Raw genomic sequence first — 17301 nt, 5'->3', positions numbered from 1 at the left:
GACTTATAGCAGAGTTAACATGTACTGTTCAAGGAGCAATTCTGAAGAGCAGATTTTTGTCTCCAAATTTAAGTTTCCTCCTCTCCTGTTTCAATATAGAGAGTTTTTGTGTGTAATAATGAAACTAATATAAAACTTTTCATTTTTCAAAGAGCAAAACTCCTGCTAACTACTCTTTTCCCCTCCTTAGCATTAGAGAGAAAAGGAAAAACAAACAAAAAACCTTGTCCTGGATTCGCTTTTGATGAGGCACTAATGAATTAGCTATGTCTATTCTTCATTAATTATTGCTGGAGAATTATGGAAAAATCTTACCAGTAGTCAAAAGTATTGCCAATTATAAAGGCCTAAACTTGAGGTTTTGGAAGAGACACTACAGAGAGGAGGGAGAAATGTTTCTCAGGACTTCCTTTACTAGAAAGGTGGGAAAATCCATATTGTTGAGGTTGTCCTGAATACCATAACCTTGGATACCAAAAATCCTTATAATTTTGTAGTTTGAGGATCAGTCTTTTTTAATATTTATTTTTTAGTTGTAGTTGAACACAATACCTTTATTTTATTTATTTATTTTCATGTGATACTGAGGATTGAACCCAGGGCCTCACATGTGCTAGGTGAGTACTCTACCACTGGGACCCAATCCCAGCCCAGGACTAGTTTTTTTTTAAAGTTCAACTGCTCAAAACTCATTTTTTAAAAAATTTAGCAATAGAGAAGTAACAATAAAAATAACTATTAATAACATTGATACTCTAGGCAACGTATCACTAATTCTCTTTATCACACTTTGAAAAGTACTGAGTTTTGAGCAAAAATTCTGTTTATGTCATCAAGGAAATTAAGGATCATGAGAATGTCAGTAAGGATATAAAAAAATTACTGTAGATAATTGGATCAGCTTTTATTATGATTTCTATATGCCCTAAATTTGCAGTTAATGTTAGGTTAATATTCAAAATGCAATACTCTGATAAATAATTCGTGTCAGATTTTTATTTTGAAAATTATGAAAAATACTGGAATTGTGGATTTCAATGAGATAATCAGATGTGATGCAAAACCTACCATGAAATCAAGACACCGTGACAAATTGAGTTTTAAGAGGCAACAAAACTGATTAGCTCCATTTCTTTGACTAGGTAAAATCATCAAAATATGAACACTGTTTAAAGTAAAATTAAATTATGATCTAGGCAAGAAGTCTGGTGCTCAAAAAATAAAATAAAAATAAATAATTTGGGATTTCAATGAAATAAAGTCCCATAATTTTATCTATAGCAAATGACAAAGTAGCAAAAAGTTTTAATTCTAAATTTCAGTCTCTAAGTCAACACTGTGGTAAATATATGGGCTTGAGCTCAAACATTTTCTTTAACTATAGCATAAAGCAAGCTGTTACTGCACTTATTTTGGGCTGGAAGGAGAGGAAACTGAAACTGCATTAGCATATTCCCATTAGAGGGTTTAAGAAACTGATTCTAGGTCTTACATTTTTGCTGAGTAGTACTTACCTGGAAATAAAGTCTGTTTCTGTGAATCTGGGGCTTCATTTACCAATAGAGCTCAAACTAGAATCTACTACCAAGACAGATCTGGTTTCCCCGAATGATAGGCTATGGATTTAGTCATTGATTTGTAACACATGAAAAAAAGTCACTGTAGACTGTGTAAAAGGAGGAAACAGAGAGAGATGTGGCTAACCTGTCTCTGATTACACAAACCTTCATTTTTCAAAGACAAGAAGGTGAGGAGACCTTGGCTAAAGAAAAATGTTTTGGAAACTGTGCACTTAATATATCTCAGAGAGAAGCTGTGCAGTTTGTCCTGCATGCCAAAGTAATCCAAAGGAACTTGGCATAAAAGGCTATCTCCTTAGTCACAGCATTGAGCAAAAGACACTTAAAAAAAAAAAAAAACGGCCTGGATGTAGTTTTATCCTAGTTTGTTTCTAGAACTTCTGAAATTTACTTGAGGATAAATCAAAAGTATTTTTATGTGCAGACTGAACAAAATCGTTAGAATAAAGTGTGGTATTTGAATAAGCCTCAAATAAGGAACACAGGGTATTAGAACAGTGCTTCCTAAATTTTACTGTGTGTTCTAATTGCCATAGGATCTGTTAAAATGCTTCTTCCAGAGAGCTGGAAGGGTTGGGGAAGGGGGTGATGAAGAGAGGATGGGTAATGGATATAGAGATTCAGTTGGATGGAGAAATAACTTCTAATGTTGTATAGCAAGTAGAATAATTGATTGAAAACTATTAATTGTATACTTCAAAATAGCTAATAGAAAGAACTTTGAATATTTTCAAGAATGATAAATGGCTGAAAATTTACTGAAGTGATAAATATGCCAATTATTCTGATCACATTATGTATTATAAGTGTATTGAACAATATCACACTGTATCCTATAAATGTGTATACTTATGGTATGTAATTTAAGAACAAAGAATTTAAATGCCATTTCCAAGTCAGCAGGTCTATGGTAGAGCCTGAGAGGTCCACATTTCTAACAAGGCCCCAGGTGATAGCTGAGGCTGCTTGTCCAGGGATAAGGAGTAGTAAAAGTTTCAAGAACATAGGGGTCCAGAAGACTTCCAGTGGTGAGAGTACTGAAAAGTCCCAGAGTTCTTCAGAGGCTTGGAGGAGAGGGCCAATTTGAGGAGCAGCCAAGTGAGTGAGTATGTATCTCTTCCCACTCTTACTGACCATGAGATTTCATTGGTCAACTAAGGACTAGTCAGCCAGCTCATCATAAGATCAGGACACTGGAACTCAGAGAGGCTGCAAAGCTAGCTACATGCCTTACAGAGAATGGTCCATAGCCAACACTGGTATGACCCCAAATCTGCCAGTTTTAAAACACCATTAGGAAAATCTTACTTGTGTTTTGGCCCTAATTCTTTAAGCTGTAGTTTGCACTGCTTTCTTCTTGTTCTTTCCTAGCAGTGATAAATTACAGCTACCCACTCCTTCTTCAAACATTTATCATTACAGAATTTACTCCTTTAATGAATTTACACTCAGCCTCATTCCACAGATGATTTGACGTAACTTATATAATAAAGCAAAAAATTAAGACCGGCAAGAATAGGTAGAAAAAGGAAACAGGGAAAAGAAGAACACAGATATGCTTTCAAAAGTTGTTGCTATTGTTGAGCTTCAGCGTCAACTCAAAACTTCATAAAATGCATCATTATCAACATTGTTACTGCACCTAGCATTTTTATTAATACTATGGTTGTTATTGATAATAAAGTCACTGATGAAATCCTTTTGAGAGTGATTGTGCTAATTTGCAGTTCTACCAACAATGCACAAGTGTACTTTCCGCCCCCCATCCTCACCAGCATTTATTATTTTTATAGTTTTGATGACTTCCATTCTAACTTGAGATGAAATCTCAGAATAGTTTGGATTTATAATTCCCTTATTGTTAAGGGTGTTGAACATTTTTTCATATATTTGATGACCATTTGTATTTCTTCTTTTGAGCAATATGTTTAGTCTATTTACACATTTATTTGGGTAATTTGCTTTCTTATGTAAAGCTTTTTGAGTTCTTTATGTATTCTAGACATTTATTGTCTGTCAGAAGAGTCGTTGTCAAAGATTTTCTCCCATCCTGCAGACTGCTGAAACCCACTTCTGAATCCTGAATATCTCATCACTCATCAGAGGGCAGTATGCTGCCTCTGAGGTTATAAAATCAGAGCCCAATAAGCTACACATTGAAAGCTCAGCTCAAAAATACATTCTCTGCACATGATTGATAATCTGAAAAATCAGGAAAGAAGGGAGAACTACTCTCTCCCCAAGCACATGTTCCAATTTTCATACAAATTATCTTTCAAAAATTGTACAGCAATAATCTTGACATAAATCTCTGGCAAATTTGAAGAACTGATGATTAAACAGATGGCTTGTGAGCATTTAAAACATGAAACAACGGCCAGCAGGGATTCACATGGGTTTATGGAGAATAAGCCAAATTAACCTAATTTCTTTTTTTGTGAGAGGGTTATTTGATTGGTAGATCAGAGAGAAGCAATTAGTAGTGCTATATCATGATTTCAGCCCTTATACTGTCACCATGTTAGCAGATGTCAAAGAGTAAAGTCTTCTGATATAATTTAAATATGTGAGAGATACAATCTTCATGTGGATTCACAGTTGAACAAGCAGAACGAATGTGCTAAAGTCTTGTATCTCAGGCCATTTTTTAGGTGGTATCACTTGTAATACCACTGGAATCTATCCCTAAGGATACTTTAGTCAACATTTGATTTATGACTTGGATGAAGACTTAAAAAGACATATTTACCAAGTTTATAGATGACACAAAGCCAAGAGCCATAATCAATAGACATAAGGCAGAGTCAATTTTTCAAAATGATTGAAGAAGCTGGAATATGAACTGTAAATGAGCAAGATTGCATTTTACAAGAATAAACTTGAAGTTCTACAGTTAAGGATCAAGAAAATCTTCAAATCTAAGATTTGTGACACTAGCTTAAGAGTAGAAAGGCTTATCTCTAAAAACTTTTAGGAGAGTTGTAGGAAGGGAAACTGTGCCCCCCACAAATTCAGTATGTGACAACCATTGACATGACTGCTAAAATTGCTCCTGAGATTCTAAGCTGACTTTAAAATGTATGAGAGGTTTTAGGATACTTGGCTCCAACAGGCCTCTTGTGTTCAGACCTGGGAACCTCATGCCAAAGGGAGTATTTTCACCCAAATTAGCTCAAGCAATGATGAGCAAGATGTTGAGGGGTCTTAAAATCAAATGATCCAAGGAATAGAAAAACAAAGAGAAGCCAACATATTTTTAGCAGTAACTAGTAAAGATGTATTAGTAATATTTTCTGTGTCCTTCCTTCAAAACTTAAAACCATATAGTTATTATTTTTATATTTCCTTATAGTTTTGATTTTTAAATATTTTTATTAGTACATTACAGTTATACATAATGGTATGGTTGGTTCATTCTGACCTAGTCATACATGCATATAATATAATTTGCTCCATTTTAATCCCTTATTAGTTCCCCTTTCCCTTCCCTCCTCCTAGCCCCTTTCCTCTACTCTATTGGTTTTCCATCTATTTATTTATTGTTTTTTCAATGGGTACATTATAGTAATACATAGAAGTAGAATTTGTTATGATATATTCATACTTGCTCATAGCATGGTTTGGTCAATTTCATTCCGCAGTTCTTCCCCTTTCTCATTCCTCTTCCCTCCCTCTTCCTTTACTCCACTGTTCCCCCCTTTATTTTCATGAGATTCTTCCCCACCCTTTATTATTTTTTTTGTTTTAATTAGTTATACATGACAGTAGAATTTCTCCCACACACTTTTTACTCTGTATTTCTCTCTAGCTTCTGCATATGAGAAAAAACATTCAATCCTTGACTTTGAGTCTGGCTCATTTCACTTAGCAAAACATTCTCAATTTCCATTCATTTATCAGTAAATGATATGATTTCATTCTTTATGGCCAAGTAAAACTCCATTGTGTGTATATACACCACATTTTCTTTATCCATTCAGTTGTTAATGGGCACTTGGATTAGATCTATAACTTGCCTATTATATGAACTGCATTGCTATAAATATTAACATGCATGTATCACTATAATATGCTGAGTTTAGCTCTTTTGACTAAATACCAACAAGTGGTACAACTGTTGGGGGGCACAATTCCCCATTCCTAGTCTTTTGAGGACTCTTCATACCACTTTCCAAAGTAGTTATACTAATTTGCTATCCTATCAGTGTAAAAGTGTACCTTTTCTCCACATCCTTGCCAGTAATTATTATTATTTGTATTCTTTTGGGGGGACCAGGGATTGAACTCAGGGGCACTTGACCACTGAGCCACACCCCGAGACTTATTTTGTATTTTTTTTTTAAGAGACAGGGTCTCACTGAGTTGCTTAGTGCTTCACTTTTGCTAAGGCTGGCTTTGAACCTACAATCCTCCTGCCTCAGCCTACTGAGCTGCTGGGATTGCATGTGTACACCACCACTTATTATTTGTATTCTTGATGGTTTCCATTCTAACTGAATTGAGACGAAATCTCAGTATAATTTGATTTGTATTTCACTGATTAATTCAGATGTTGAACATTTTTTTCATATTTTTGTTGGTCATTTGCATTTCTTCTTTGAGAAGTGTATTTAGAGCATCTTTCCATTTATTGATTGGGTTATTTTCTTGGTGTGAAGTTTTTTGAGTTCTTTATATATTGTGAATATTAATCCCCTGTCAGAGAGTCACTGGCAAAGATTTTCTCTCATTCTGTAAGCTATCTTTCCATGCTGTTAATTGTTACCTTTGCCACACAAAATCTTTTCATTTTGAGACCATTTCACTTATTGAAACTTATATTCCATGTACTTATTATTCCCCCCATTTTACAGATAAGAAAACTGAGACTAAAAGCTCAGGAAATTGTCCAAAGCTGGTGGAGATATTAGGATATAAATGCAGCAATCTTTAACCAACAGTTTAAATTTTGATAATATTAACTGAGAAAAGATTAGATTAAGAAGGGGCAGCTCCTTATATATGCCAGTTTCCATGACTTTGTGTCTCCACACATACTATTTCTCTGCCTAGAACACCCTCTCTTTACCCTTTCTCAGTCTGATTCATATTCATCGTGTAAATCTTGACCCCATGTTCTCTTTTCTAGAGGTCTTCTTCAATCTTTGAGTGCATCTCCACCTAGGATGTCCTGTAAGTGATTGCAAGTGCCTATTTTCACCTTTGTTTGCCTGACTGGTCTGTAAGTTCTTTGAAAGAAAGATTCATGTCCAATCTTTTGTTGTTGTTGTTCATAACAGTTTTTTATTGTATAATAGATTTTTAATTGTTATACATGACAGAAGCATGTATTTTGACATGTTATTCACATATGGAGTATAAATCCTCACTCTTCTGGTTGTAAATGATATAGAATTACACTGGTGGTATAATCATATTGTTCATAAACTTTTATTGAGATGTAATTCACATACCATTAAATTCACCTTTTTAAAGCATATAAGTTAGTGGATTTTAGCAAAGTCCTAGGGTTTTGAAACATCAAAATATTTAATTTTAGAACATTTTCTTTTTTTAGAATTTTTTCACTTATTTATTTATTATGTGGTACTGAGGATCGAACCCAGGGCCTAGCACGTGCTGGGCATGCGCTTTACTGCTGAGCCACAACCCCAGCCCTGAGAACAACTTCATCATCCCTATTATAGATTGAATTTTGTTCCCTCAAAATTCATGTTTAAGTCCCAACTCCCAGTATATTAGAATATAATTGTTCTTTGGAAGTTACATATTTACAGATGATTAATTTAGAATGAGGCCATAGAGTAGTGTCCTTATAAGGAGAGGGAAAGACACCAGGAGCACACTTGCACACACAGGAAAAACCACATGAAGACAGAGCCAGAAGGGGCCAACTGCAAGCCAAGGAGAGCAGCCTCAGCAGTGACCAGCACTGTCAGCACTTTCATTATGGACTTCCAGCCTCTAGAGCTCTGAGAAAGTAAATCTGTTGTTCAAACCACCCAGGTGTGATATTTCTTAAGCCAATCCCAGAAAACTAGTACAATCCCCAAAGAAATACTCATTAGCAGTCATTTACCATCCCCTTCCCATATCCCCTGGCAATCACTAATCCATTTTCTGCCTCTATGGATTTACCTATTCTGGATATTTCATATAAATGGAACAGGGCTTTTGTGATTGTTTTCTTTCACTTAAAATAATATTTTTATTTTTATTGTGCACTATAATTATATGTAATAGTGGGATTCATTATGACATATTTGTACATGTAAATAACATAATTTGGTCAAGTTCATTCCCCAGTACTTCTCTTTTCTGTCCCCTCCTCATTCCTCATGGCCCCTTTCCTCTATTCTACTGGTCTCTCTTTTAATTTCATGAGACACTCCCTTTTTCCTTTTATCTCTCTGGCATTCCACATATGAAAAGCTAACAAAACATGACCCTAGACCTTCCAAATCTGGCTTATTTCACTTAACAAAACATTCTGAAGTTCCATCCATTTTGTTCTTTTTTGTGGCTCAGGAAAATTCCAGTGTGTGTGTGTGTGTGTGTGTGTGTGTGTGTGTGTGTGTGTGTGTGTATGCCATTTTTTCTATCCATTTGTCTGTTGACAGACACTTAGGTTGGTTCCATAACTTGGTGAGTTGATAGACAGGTGAGTGGTTTCTACCTTTGGTTATTATAATTAATGCTGTGATAAATATTGTACACAAATTTTTGTGTGGACATAGGTTTTTATCTTTTAGGTATACACCAAAAGAAATTGCTGGGTCACATGGTAACCCTATATAATGTTTTGAGGAACAGCCAGATTGTTTTGCAAAGTATCCACATCATTTTACACTCCTGCCAGGAGTGTATAAATGTTCCAATTTCTCCACATCTGATACTTATTATTTATATTTTTTTATCCTAATCATCTTAGTGGGTATGAAGTGACTTCTCATTAGAGTTTTTATGTACATACCTATGATAGCCAAAGATGTTGAATATTTTTCCATGTGCTTCTTGGCTATGTGTGTATTTTTAAGAAATGTCTATTACTGTTTGTTTTCATATCCCCAGCCCCCAATCCAGCACAGGGCACACAATAGAGGTTCAAATAATTGGAGTCATAAACAACTTGTAGCAGAACCACCCAGAACTCCTAGGTCCCAACTGAGACCTACTGGATCAAACTTTCCATGCTCCAGAATCTACATTTAAACAAGGTTATGAAGGGTTTCTGTCTCACACTGAGGTTTGAGAAGGAGTCTCTTAATGTGGAATTATATATTTTTAAACATCTGAAGAGCCACAACATATGCAGAGGTAAACTTGATCTATGATGTTCTAGATCACAGAAGGGGACTAGTAAACAAGAATCACAAGCAGAAGTTTGTTGTCAATACATGGTATCATGTTGAGTTTGCTAGCCCCATCTACCATTAAAGTCACAGAAGGGGTCCCATATTTGGTGGGATGTAGGTCAGAATGTAGTCCTTATGGGGAAGGTATGCTATTTCAGTTTCTCGTAGACTTCATCTAATTTTAATTCTGCATTATGAGCCAATAAAACATCTTGGTATTGACTATATCTAAAATAGTATGAGTCTATAGTCTAAAACAATATATATGATTTTCCCATGTCTGTTTGCTTTCCCCTACTTCTTTCTCTTCTCTGAAAAGGGGAAAACAAAAATTTACTGACTCTACACAAACTATTCTACTTTAAAGAATACCAATCCATGAATATACTCTTTTCCGGGATCTACCAGTTTTCTTGGTTTCAAACAACACAATAAGACTCACTTCCCTGAAACCCAAAAAGAACTTAATATACAGGTTAATCAGTGTGTCATTGATTCACCAAGAGTTTTCTTGGCTAAACTAGGGATACTCTCACCATTATCACTGGTGCTGAGTCCCATGGCATTGCTGCTTAGGAACTCCACCTCAATGCCACAGGTACCACCAGAGTAGCCTTTCTGAGGCCTCTGATTCTTGATGTCATCAATACCTAATTCCAAGTTTAAAACATCAGACTGTAGAGTTCATGATGTTCTATTGGCAGATAATTGAACTAACAATAAATGCATCAATGGCCACTGAGCAACATAGAGGTATTTTAAAAAAAACAAAAAAAAGCTAAAGGCCCAATTGATGCCTTCCAGGAGCCTTGATTTTAGGTAAAACCCTGGCACATACAAAAATCATTAGGTAACAATTACGAGTTTTCCATTACTAAGGAACACAGAGTAGGGTACAAGAACACGGATGAAGCAATATAACTGCTATGTTGTGGCATGAGCTATATTAATTTGCATATTACCATTTAACTAAAGAATATATATACTTGGCAGCTTCCATCAGCCCTGGGTCTTTGGTATTTTCCAAACTTGTAATCTGGACAAGAGAATCTTCTAAATTAAAGAACAAAATTCCTTTATCCCCACTCTCTGCTCCATTCTCATCACCATGGCCTGATTTTTAAATCAACTTTTTGAAGCCTATTTTATATACAATAAAAGGTAACAATTTTAAGTGTACATTCCTAATGGTTTTGGCAAATTTACACATTTTGGTAACTACTGCCACATATAAAATATAGAGCATTTCTATACCCAAAAAAGTTCCCTCCTGCTCCTTCAAATCCTCCCATGCCTGGACCCAGGCAACTACTGACATGCTTCTGTCATTATAGGTATATCTTTTCTAGATTTTCAAATAAATAGAACCATGGTATGTATTATTGTGCATCCATACTCAGCACAGTATCTTAGAGATTTGGCATCAAGGCCTGATTAAATAAGGCATGGTGACATTAGAGATATAAGTCTACACAGCTCTGGTTAACAAGGAGGGAGAGGAATCACCACATTTTCCCCTCCACTCTTTTCCAATGCTAAGTCCAACCCACTGACAGTCATGCTCTGATAAGGAAACTCAGGCATACCCTGTAATCACTTACCAAGAAAAATGGATGTAAAGGGATTATTGGGATAGGGTGGACCCAATCAATGAAGATAATCTCCAAAGAAAATCAGTGAATCTTGGATACGAATGGACCTTTTATGTCATGCAACTCAAGGCCTTTGCTCTATGGTTAAGATATTTCAACAGGTTAGTGTTTATTCTGGTACTACCTCCTCTAAGATCTGAATTCAGGTCAATTCAGGTGACAGACCATCAGATCCTCTTCTCAGAGAACAACAGAAAAGAAAGGGACAGCATGGTAAACAAAAACAAGAAAAACTACAAGAGGAGATGGACCAGGGTGGGGAACACGATTAATACAGTCCAGATAGAGTACAGCTGACAGAATGCCCTGAAAATAAGGCATAATTTAAATTTGGTCTGACAGGAAGATTCAAGAGCCATAAGATCTTTGCCAAGACATTGATATTATAAAAGTAATATTTGAAAAATCTACTAGAGTGTCACATCAGTGTTGGCCACATTTAGCACACAATAGCAAGCAACACCATTTAAGTGAGAGGTTTCAGAGAGAAGCTGCTGAGAAGCAGGCCATGATCCAGATCAAATTGAAAATTCAGAAGACCCTTGAAGAATATTCTATAAAGTATGAATATGACAGTATTTATGATGGAATGCAGGAGTGGGGGAAGGAATAAAGTAATCCCAAATCACTGTTGAGAAAAGATCAGAAGTCCAAGTATATTTACAACTTATTAAAAGTAGTTGATTGAGTTCAGGAAAAGAAAAACAGAAAAAAGGGAAAAGAAAATACAGAGGGAATAAAAATGTAAAATGGAGAATTTAATGAGAAATAGGCATTTGTGACATCTGCTGATAAAAAAAAAATACTGCAAGAGAGAGCTGAAGAGGAAGAAATAGAAAAAGTGGGCTGCTGCACTGGAATCACTTTTGGATATAACCAAGGAGAAAGTTCTCAGTGGGTGAATTTTACAGGCCCCTATTAAATCAAGCAGTTGAAGAAAAGGAAGCACGTAAATGCAGCTTTCATGAAACCAGTTCTAAGACAAAAGAAATCAAGAGGTTACTCCAATAAAGTAAATTCAGAGAATAGAGTACCACGGGAGCAATGCCTTAGCAAATTGGCGTTAAGGAGGGGGAAAACACAGATGCAGACAGTGACCAAGGAAGATGGATCGGGAGAGAATAAAATGAACTACAAAAGAGAAAAGCTCGCAGAGACCTCTAAGAATTACTCCAAGCATCACAGGAATCAAACCCACTCACTGTCATCTAGCAAAGAGGACATGGTGCCAAATACCACACCAAAAGTTCCAAGTCAAAAGGATGTGAGAAAAGGGAAGTTCCACACCATGAGAGGCAATCCAGAGACCAGGAGAATTATTACACTCACTTCAACCACAGAAAAGAAAAGAAGTCTATCTGGCCAGTCATATAGCTTCCTATTGGAAGAGGTATGAAAAAGAAGATAAATTGGGGTGTGGTGGGGTAGATATCAGATAGAAAGAAACAAAGACAGGGAGAAATATCTCTTAATATAGCAATATTATGGGCAGACTGCACAGAAAACATACCAAGTCCATTTTTGTTCGAATTAGATAGTCTTTATTTAGCTAGTTGGCCTGAGACTGCTCCCTGCAGGACCCATACCTGTCTCTGCAGGGAACAGCCTTGAGCCTGAGCATTTCAGAGTCTTTAAAGCAAAAACCACATCCAGGTTGATGAAGCTGTAAGCAAGCAGGGGTATAGAGCTGAATTGAGCTGTTAGCGAAATGATGAAATGGATACATTGGTATTTCCCACAGGACTTGTTATGCCTCCTCCAGGGTGGCATAACAACAAGCAAGCAGAAGGGAAGTGCAAGATGACCCTAGTTGAGTACAAGTTAGAGAATGGTTACTAAAATCTAGACAGACAATCTCTGAAAGGGTACATTGCCTAAAAAAATGAGAACCAAAGAGAGAACAAGTTTACATTGTATAAGAATTGCCATTTTGTGATACCAAACATGCTATGCTAAGCAACTACTGATAGGTACAGAGGCAGAGTGTTCTCATGGAAGAAGCATTTCTGATATGACATGGAGTCTCAGGGTAAAATGGAGTCTGTTTGGTCATTGCCCATATAACAACAAAAAAGAGTTAGATAATGAAATGACCATGACTGGTACACTGAGAAAGGAGGAGAGAAGGAATATGAAGCAAAACAAAACAAAGTAAAGTGAGGAAGATACAAAAATAATGATAAGTGCAGAGATATGGAAAAACAAGAAATAAGTGTTCCATCTTCAGAAAGAAATTGAGACAGAAGGGAAGGCAGCCCCGATTCTAGGGCAAAGAGATGAGTTTCTTGACCAGGAGAGATCCAGCAAAATGAGAAACATGGAAAATGAAAAAGAGAGAAACCTTCTAGTTCTGAAACATTACTGGGAGCAAAACCCAGACTCACAGAAGAAAGCAAGAACAAGGCAAAGAACAAGAGTGACCACCAGAGGCAAGGAGCAAGTTTGCAACATGTAATAAAAATAAAAGGTGTCTCTTAATTTTTTCAGGTCATAAGGGTGACTGACCTCCTTCTCACCTGGGGAATGAGCAAGACAGCCAAGCATTCCTGCTCCCAGGGGTGACATGGTCTGGCCAGCTTAAGACCATGAGCCCTGCCTGAGGCTACTCCCTCTGCTGCCTGTGGAAAGGATGAAACAAGTTCAGGCTTGGATTAAGGAGGAAGAGGGAACAGGGTGGAAAAGCTGCCCAAGTATACCTTCAAAGGATAATTTCAAACTGTGGTTTCAAGTATTGGACACCATCAATAAAGTTATAAAACTCCTTCCTAAAGGTAGGGAGGGAGGGGGGAGTACTGGGGAGTAATGTTGGCCAAATTATGGTGTTATATTGTGTGCATGTAACAAAAAATCCCACCACTATATACAACTATAATGTAGCAGTTAAAAAAGTGGAAAATAAAAAAATAAAAGTAAATAAACCCCATCTCTAGCAATTGCACATCTCTCAGGGGTCTAAATATCCTTCACCAGAAGAGCTTCACTTCCTGCAGTTCCTCTAGGTTTATCATCTGTATCAGGACTTACCACAGAAACAGCCAAAAGAGCCTTTACTTTAGGGCTGCAGACTTATGAAGGGTCTCAAGTATGGATTCTCAACAAGAGCTTCAACTCACCATACACCTCTGTCACAGAGAATCACCAACAGCTTGAAAACATATTCACCATACAAGTTTAAACATGTGCCCCATTTATGGGCCACCCCAACTCTAATACACTTAGAATAAAATTTACTAGAATCCTATAATTATCTTGTGAGTAATATAATCACACTGTACTATATTTTAATGTGTATTTTTGTGTTGAATGAAATATTTAAAACATTTCATTTTTTGTTGCCCTATGATACAAAATCTTACATAGTTCAACAAACTTAAAAAATAGAAGACAGATCTCTCTCAGCTTTAATTAGACCCTAATCTCTATCCATTTGCCCTTCTAATAGCTATTGGTGTTCACATCCTACTTTCAGTCTAAACATCAGTTCATGAAGGTCAATGGATGTGACTGCTTCATCTCTAAGGTCCCAAAGTCTCTTTGGCAGCACCAACTAGATGTGTGTTGAAGCATTTATTGCTGTTCTCATGGACAGTAGAGAGTTAAACTGGGTAAAATTTAGACTTTTTTTTTCTCTTAAGAGACAGAGAGAGATAGAGCACATTCATCTTTGTGTACACATAAGGTAAGAGCTTCCATCTAATACCTAGATGGCAAGAGAAACCAAACTTATCTTATGCCAGTTAAAATGGTCTCTGAAGTTAAATAGATCTCTCCAAATTTATTTCTCGGCTGAATTGTGCTTTTCCTAGTAAGAGATTAAAAGTATGGTAATGATCTATGTTTAAGCCTTTTATTCATTTAGTCAGTGAAATTAAAATACTGGTGGATGGTAATTAAATGAAGACACTTTGAACCTTGAATTAATGCTGCCGTTAGAAATACTGCCGTGTCCTCATAGTCAGTCTGCATGTTACATTACCACCATCTGCTGTTCATTATGGCCAACTTTTAAACAATGACTTCATTCTTATTTCCCTTACTGAATCTTTTATAAACTCAAACACCACATATACTTGTGACCACTAATTTCAACCACTGTCCATGGTGTCTAACAAGGGTAGTATTTTCTCCATTTGGGCTCCTCACTACCTACACTAGTGTTAATAAGAATGGCCTGGGGTAAGGGATTAGTGTTATGGTCAAACAAAATTTGGGAAATGCTGTAGGCTACATCCAGCTATTATAGTCACAATTTTCTCCAGCATATTTAAGGATCTAAATAGTCCCTCAGTAAGAAATCTGCTTTAACTTTGTGGAACCCAGTGTTTTCTCAACTTTTTTTAAATCATGGAACCCTTTTAATGTAGAACACCTACTAATAATTTTCAAGGTGCCAGAGTTCGGTGCTCTAGGGCATAAGGTCAGAGGATCCAGAGCCTGTTCTGAAATTGCACAGCTCTCAATGTTTCATTGTATCAAACACCTTCAAAAAAACTAGATGAGTTTATAGCATGATTTCTGCTTATAAATAATCTGCCTTCAGATTTGCATGTGTTCTTATATCACCTACAAGAAAACACAGTATGGCAAAGTAACACTATTGTCACTGTCACTTCACAACAAAGTTATTTTATAAAGTAAAAGAATCATCCCACCAGTAGGCCTCAAAATTTTTTTCCAGCAATGCTTCTCAAACTTCTCCAGCAAAACATTCCTAACAACAGTGAAGGATAAATTCAAGACTGCTAGGACTATAAAAAGCAAGATATGTCTCTAAAATCTCATGGGTTATCTTAAAAATTCATGCAAGAAATAGTGACATATTTTGAAATTAAAAATATTCAGGGTTATCCACTTCAATAGTGTTTTTAATAATAAAAGATTTAAAACAACCCAAATGCACATTGATGGGAGCAAGAGTTAATAAATTATATCAGAGCCATACCATGGAAAACACTGTGGAGCTATTTATAAAAAAGACTGGGGGAAGCTGGACATGGTGACTCACACTTGTAATCCTAGCTACTCAGGAGGCTGAAACAGGAGGATCACACGTTTGAGGCCAGTCTGAGCAACTTAGAAAGTCCCTGACTCAAAATTAAAAAGGAATGAGGATGTAGCTTAGTGATAGAGCACTTGCCTAGCATTATGAGTCCCTGGATTCAATCTCCAGTACCTACCCCCAAGAGAATGAGGTTAAGGGGGAGAGTGGAAAGAAGCTCAATAAGAGGCACCGAAACAGAGTGAAGGAATTATTTCTGGTTCATCTTTAGCACAGTAGAATAACTATTGGTTAAAATAATCTATGATATATTTCAAAATGACTATAAGAGTATGAAATTGCCAACAGATAAAAAATGATTAATTGATTAATGTTTGAAGAGATGGAAATACTTATTACACTGATTTGATAATTACACAGTGTATAAATATATTGAATTACCGTAATGTACCACATAAATATGCACAAATATTGTCTTGAGTAAAAAAAATTTAATAGAGAAGTTATCTATATACTAACATGAAAAGATTTCCAAGATATTGGGAAAGGGAGTGGGCAGGGGATTAGCAAGAATGGTGGAATGTGATAGACATCATCATCCATCATATATGGATGATGTATGTCTTCATACATCATTCATGTATGAAGACACGAATTGGTGTCAACATACTTTATATACAACCAGAGATATGAAAAATTATGCGTATACATGTAATAAGAATTGTAATGCATTCCACATTCCACTGTCATTTATTTTTTTAAATCAATTTTAAAAAAGAAAAAAGCAAGAAACAGAAATGTATAATATGCTAATTTTTATCAGAATGAAGAAAAATAAGAATCTGTATTCTAAGTTGTTTATATGTACATAAAGTAATTCTGGAAAGATTCACAGGAAATTCTTAACAGTGGTTACCTTTGGGGAAAAGGGTAAGAGCTTGTAAAAGGGAGGATAAGAATGAGAGAAGACTTTTAACAGTATACCTTTTTATATTTTTTGAGCCACATGAATGTGTAACCTGTTAAAAATCATTAAAAAATTTAAAAATCATGCAAGTTTTTACCTTACTCTATGACATATTTGTCTTAAAATTTTCCATATATTTTCACTATAGTAAAACCAAATTAGGTTTAAATTCATGAGTGGTAAGTTATCCGGGACATTATATATGATCCAGGGAGAAAAGTATGGGTTTAGGCCAATTAAAATCTACCTAAACACTATGCCTTCATTCCATTTGGAGAACCAACACAACATCAAAAAAATCTGGAATCACTACTAAAAATACTTGTTTAACAATTTGGATTTTTACCTACAAGCTGGGGCTTTTTAGACAAAGAAGTGTTAATCTCAGTGTCTCAGGACTCATACTCAAAATTAGTACTTAATTTACTTTGGAGAATAACCAGATAAAACATGACAGTGAGATGTCCACCAAAAATGTGAATATTATAGAATCATAGCCATTCCTTTATGCCAACAGTGCCCAGTGGAAAGCCAACTGCTTGGGAGGCAAGAAACCCCAAAGGCAAACTTTCCGCTTTATATTCCAACAGAACTGGAATTTGAAACTCTCCAACTATTTTCAACACATCTCAAAAGGCTTGTTGATTACTACAAAATTAATCAGTTTGTATTAAGCCAAACTATTTTCTACTATGTTTCCTAAATTTATAAAAAGTTTCTTTTGATTTTACTTTCATAGCACCGTTAC

General features: G+C 35.9%; 1 protein-coding gene and 1 pseudogene across 9 annotated transcripts in view; one reads left to right on the top strand and one right to left on the bottom strand.

The window, feature by feature from the left end:
- Positions 1-17301, bottom strand: part of Nek11 (NIMA related kinase 11) — a 307831-nt gene that overhangs the window by 267225 nt on the left and 23305 nt on the right. The window lies entirely within an intron of this gene.
- Positions 11096-12026, top strand: LOC101977653 (nuclear speckle splicing regulatory protein 1 pseudogene; annotated as a pseudogene).

Source organism: Ictidomys tridecemlineatus, chromosome 3 (genome assembly GCF_052094955.1).
Source record: "Ictidomys tridecemlineatus isolate mIctTri1 chromosome 3, mIctTri1.hap1, whole genome shotgun sequence".
NCBI classification, from domain to species: domain Eukaryota; kingdom Metazoa; phylum Chordata; class Mammalia; order Rodentia; family Sciuridae; genus Ictidomys; species Ictidomys tridecemlineatus.
The sequence above is the reverse complement of the archived record's forward strand: the minus strand, read 5'-3'. Positions and strand labels throughout refer to the sequence as shown.